This window comes from Nicotiana tomentosiformis, chromosome 12 (assembly GCF_000390325.3).
Source record: "Nicotiana tomentosiformis chromosome 12, ASM39032v3, whole genome shotgun sequence".
Taxonomy (NCBI): Eukaryota; Viridiplantae; Streptophyta; class Magnoliopsida; order Solanales; family Solanaceae; genus Nicotiana; species Nicotiana tomentosiformis.
The window spans coordinates 8,966,794-8,972,666 of NC_090823.1; the positions used below are offsets into that span (position 1 = coordinate 8,966,794).

Genomic DNA, 5,873 nt, shown 5'->3' on the forward strand with positions numbered 1-5,873 from the left:
TTTTATTTGAGACCACATAATATGTCAGTTTAGGATGCCGGCCAAGATCGTATGTGACAACGGGAAGCAGTTCATCGACAGCAAGGTAAGCAAATTTTTTGAGGACCAATGATCTTGTAAACACCCTATCACCCTAGTGGGAACAGGCAGGCGAAGTCTACAAACAAGACCATACTCCAAAATCTTAAGAAAAGGTTGACTGATGCCAAAGGAAAATGGAAGAAAATTTTTCCCGAAGTCCTGCGGGCATACTGTACGACCTCAAAGTCTAGTACCGGGGCCACCCCATTTTGCTTCCTAAAAGTATCGAGCCTAAGGGCTACTATTGCCCGAGAATTATCGAGCCCAAGGGGCTATACCCACTCGGGGACTTCCGTCCTTGATAAGTTCAGACGGCTCGGGTTATCGAAACCCGAAGGCACAAGACCTATTAGGTAGTGCCCAAACCTAAAAGGCTACGGTCACCCTAAAAGCGGCTCGAAGACGTCTGAAACCCGTAATCAAAATATAAGGCCTTCAAAATTTCAAAACGGTTCAAAGGTTACCCTCGACAAAATTATAGTCTAAAAATATTTAAACAAGTATTTTGGGGAAAGCTTCTGGTCATTCTGAGCCACACAAGTTTCAAACAAAACTTGCATCGAGAACAAGTCTTGTTCGGACCTCCGAAAAATAACTTATTACTACGTTTTATTTCGTGCTAAGGTATTTGAAATCTTTGCAATTGTAAAAAGGATGTTAAAGGTAATAGACTTAAAAATTGCCAAAAGGGAAAAAGCTTTATGTATACATTCTAGAATGTCTTTAAAAAGGCCAATAAAAACGGCCTCAACAAAATAAATGTACAAGGTGCAAAAACAAAGACAAAAATTCCTAATGCACCTACGCCCGATCTTCACCAGAACCCGCCTCGTTACCAGAGCCGTAGGGGCCTTCTTCTTCTTTAGGTTGTCGGAGCCCTCAAAGCCTTCTTCATCCTAGGGATCAACCAGCTTCTTGGCCTCCTCGACCTCAGCTGGGCTCGCTTATCGACCTTCTCTTTTGTCAGTCAGAGTTGAACTTCTACCGATGTCAGTTGTGCTTGGGTGGTCTCCTTCTCCGAAGCCAGCCGGTCCATTTTGCCCTTCCAAACATCGGCCATGGCTTGGACCTCGGAGTTGGTCGATCTGGTCAATCTTCTGCTGAACCTGCGAGGTTTGGTCGTTAGTCGCCATGGCTAAGTCCTCATTACTAACTTCGAAAACCTTTACCTTTTCGACCAAGTCGACATGCTCCTTCTGAGTCGCATCCAACTTAGCTAGGAGATTCTTGACAACCCCTTCGTGTTGCTCGCTGAAAAGCTTATACGTGTCTCTTATCTCAGCATGCTCCTTGATCTCGGCCTCTATATGGTTAACCTCGGCCCGGTACTAAATAAAGCTTTCGTGATGGAGCATCGAGGCCTGCAAAAGGGTAAAAGAAAGAAGACGTGAGAAATATCAAAGATTAAGTCAAAGGTCGAAAGATCGTAACGATAGCTTACCCGATTCAGTGTTTGTTGTGCCTCGTTGAATAGGCACGGTACGTCCACCTCATTCATTTTTGCCTGGTCTTCTTCAGTCACCAAGCATCGAAGGTGGCTCGCTACTCACACGGGAGCAAAAAGAACCCGGGTATCCTCTTGCGGCTGGGATCAACTCTCGGGGTAGGGAATTGGTTGACTAACTTCGGGCTCAAATTCAGCCCGTCGACTTCTGAAGATGACCCTTTTCTTGGCACCTACAGGTCGCCCAGCCCGGAAAAATCTTCCAAAACAGATGAGTCCACCCTATTAAAAAAGGAACGAATGGGATCGTCTGTGCTATGAGTCCCTTCTCTAGACCTTTCCTTTCCTGCTTGGGCCTCCTCGAGTATGGACTCGGTATAGGAAGGCGACCCTGAAATCTCTATTATACCGGGTGCCTCTTTCGGGGCGTGGCCGGCATTCCAGGAAGTCATGGCCCCGGTTTCCTCATCGACCCCCTAGTCCTGAGGGGGATCAACCTCATGGATCTCCTCTTCAATGGCTGCTCGCTCCTCGAGGGATGTCGGCCACGAAACAATCATCTTCTTCGGGCACTTCCCTGAGCCGATAAAGCGAATCCGAGTCGGGCGCTCAAGAACTAGAACTTTCCTTTGGCTTACGGGCCAACCTTTTCTTTGGCTTCTTCTTCTCTGAGATCGGGGAGCCCGGAGCCTTCCTTTTCTTCTTTTCTCCTGTTGCAGACCCGAGCTGCCCCAAAGTGAAAGGGTCAACGGACGGATCCTCATCCCCTACTAAAGGCCTAAGCTCAATGGTCTTAGGCAAACCTGCAAAAGAAAAAATGAGGAAAATAGTTACGCAAAGATCTATACCTACTTGTAATCAGATGAAAGCACATGCTGAACAAATGGAAGAAGATCATGTAATACAATTTCTCATGGGCCTGAACGACACCTACAATGTTGTCATTTTAAATGTACTAATATTGTCGCCACTACCCAATGTTCGTCAGGCCTACTCTCTTGTTATTCAAGAAGAAACGCAATGAGGTATCGCATCGGAACAAGTTGAAACTTTTCTATTGTTGTTGCAATTCAAAGCCGTCCAAATAATTCTTTAAACAAGTACAAACACAAGCATTGTGAACACTGCAATAGAGAGGGACATACAATTGAAAATTGTAGGACTCTAAAATTTCATTATGATTATTGAAACAAAAGAGGCCATACAGAGGATAGGTGTAAGTTCAAAAATGGCGCATGGTTTCAAACAAATCAATCAACCAAAATGGGCAGCAACCATCACATAGGAGCCAAAGTAATTTGCAAAATATTGTTTCATCGGCTAATTTCTTTTCAAACTTCACATGGATCTCATTCTCAAGAGACCAGTAGTTATTCACATGGACTTTTCGCAAGTCAGCTTCAACAAATTGCTAATTCTTTGTCTAAGATGACTCAAAATTGTGCTACGGGTAAAGTTGATGCTTATGCAAATACAGTGTGCTTCATGTAATTCTGTATTTAGTAAATCATGGATTTTAGATACTGAAGCTACTAATCATATAGTTTCTGATCCCACACTTCTTACACAAACAGAAGCCCCATCAATACCAATTGTTAATTTACCCACCGGATCCTCTGCTTCTATCTTTTGCACAGGCACTATACCTTTCAACTCAGATATAATCTTAAACAATATTTTATGCATTCCATATTTTCACTTAAATTTAATGTCAGTAAGCAAAATCACTAATGCTTTGTATTGTTGTGCCATTTTATTTTCTACTTTCTGTGCCTTGCAGGACTTGGCTACGGGGAAGATGATTGGCTCGGGTGAGAAGCGTGGTGGTATTTATTATATGTCTCCATTGCAAAAGATACCCTCTTCTCATCAAGTTTCTCAACCGGAAAACTTATGGCATATGCGCCTTGGGCATCCATCACCATCTCGTCTTAAATTAATCTCTTCATTATTGTCTTCTCATAATATCTCTTTTAATAATAATTGTGTCATTTGTCCTATGGCTAAATAGACTAGACTTCCATTTTCTTCAAGTTTAATATCAAGTCATAATCCATTTGATTTATTGCATTGTGATATTTGGGGTCCCCATAGGGCATCTACACATTCAAGGGAACGTTTCTTTCTTACTGTTGTGGATGATTTTACAAGATGCACCTGGGTATTTCTTATAAAAAGAAAATCATATACCCAAGATCTAATAAATTCTTTTATTGCCTTAGCTCGTACTCAGTTTCATGCCTCAGTTAAAACCATAAGGGTAGATAATGGTGGAGAATTGTATCCATGAGAAGTTTCTTTCAGTCTCAAGGCATTTGTCAATGGATTTGTGTTTCAACTCCTCAACAAAATGAAGTAGTTGAACGCAAGCATCGTCATATTCTAGTTGTAGCAAGAGCGTTACGATTTCAATATCATGTACCTCTAATTTTATGGGGAGAATGTGTGTTGACAACTGTCTACCTCATCAATAGGTTTCCATCACCATTAGTATCTTCTAAATCTCCTTTTGAGTTATTATATAATTGTCCACCATCACTTGATCACTTGAAAGTTGTTAATCCTGCTCATAAATTTGATTCTCGTGCCAAACATTGAATTTTTATTGGGTATCCTACTGGTCAAAAGGGTTACAAACTTTATGATTTGAATACTAAAAATATTTTTGTAAGCCGAGATGTCAAATATTTAGAAACCACTTTTCCATTCTCAACTTCACCAAATCCACATTCTATGTTGCATGAATTTTCTCTTGATTACATGGACAATTGGCAGTATACACCATCTTCCACTAATATTTCACCTCAATCATCCCAGTACCATGATGTACATGAGCCCACATCTTATGAATCATTGTCTCCAGCATAACCCATTGAAGCATCAGAAATATCACAAGCCCAACCCATAAATTCTGAAACTTCACCTTCAATTGAACCTACCACACTTCGTTGTTTCCTTACCGTTGCTGCTGCACGTAATTGGTTTGCCTACCAGTTAGACGTCCAAATGTATTCCTTCACGGCGACTTGAATGAAGAAGTGTATATGGAACCTCCACTTGGTCTTCGCCGATAGGGGAGAAAGTTGTATGTCGGCTACACAAATCCCTCTATTGTCCCAAACAAGCATCAAGAAATTGGTTTCTAGCCTTTTTAGAAACTATTCAAAAGGTTGGTTACAAACAATCAAAAGCAAACTATTCTTTTTTAACTAAGGCCCAAGGTACTTCATTTACTTCAATTTTGATTTATGTTGATGAAATTCTTCTTACAGGAAATGATCTTAAAGAAATCGAGCATCTCAAAAGGTTCCTTCTTATACGCTTCCGCATCAAAGATCTTGGAAATTTGAAATATCTTTTGGGCATTGAGTTTTCCAGATAACATAGGTATTTTCATGTCTCAAAGGAAATATGCATTAGACATTTTACAAGATTCAGGACTTCTAGGGGCGCGCCCGGACAAGTTTCCAATGGAACAAAATCTGAAACTTACCCCAACACATGGAGAATTATTGAGCGATCCAACCAAGTATAGAAGGTTAGTCCGTAGACTAATTTATCTTATAGTTACAAGACCTGACATAGTCTACTATGTTCGCACACTAAGTCAATACATGCACGAGCCTCGAAAACCTCATTCGGATGTTGCTGTACGGGTGCTCAAATATATTAAGAGTACTCAAATCAAGGGTTATTATTCTCTTCCTCCAATAATCTTACTTTAAAGGCCTTCTGTGATTCGGATTGGGGAGGTTGCAATGCCACATGGAAGTCCAAGAAACAATCGAACATTTCAAGATCGTCCGCAGAAGATGAACATTGAGTTATGGCTAACACTTGCTTGGAGCTCACATGGTTACGCTACATTCTACAAGATCTAAAAGTCCCACAAGAAACTCCTACACAATTATTATGTGACAATCAAGCCGCTTTGCATATTGTAGCGAATCCTGTGTTCCATGAACGTACAAAACATATTGAAATAGATTGCCACATAGTTCTAGAAAGATTACAAGTTGGGATGATCAGTCCATCATATGTACCTACACGCTTTTAGTTGGCGGATATATTTACAAAGGCACTGGGAAATGATAATTTTATGACACTATGCAACAAGTTGGGACTTACATGATATTCGCTCTCCAACTTGTGGGGAGTGTTATTAAATATTATATTGATATCTCATATTCACTTTCCTATCTAGTGTAAATTAGATCCCACAGAATATGGATCACTGATTTGGTGGCTTAAAACTAGGCATATATTGATTTGTACAATCTATATATATATATATATATATATATATATATATATATATATATATATATATGTTGGTATTTTGTAAATA

General features: G+C 40.4%; 1 long non-coding RNA gene across 1 annotated transcript; it reads left to right on the forward strand.

Annotated features, from left to right (window-relative positions):
- Positions 1-2,387: 2,387 nt before the first annotated feature.
- LOC104091594 (uncharacterized) lies at positions 2,388-5,710 on the forward strand. Its single transcript, XR_001968349.3, has 3 exons — positions 2,388-2,550; positions 3,306-4,694; positions 4,798-5,710. It is a non-coding gene; the product is annotated as an uncharacterized lncRNA (long non-coding RNA).
- The last annotated feature ends 163 nt before the right edge of the window (positions 5,711-5,873 follow it).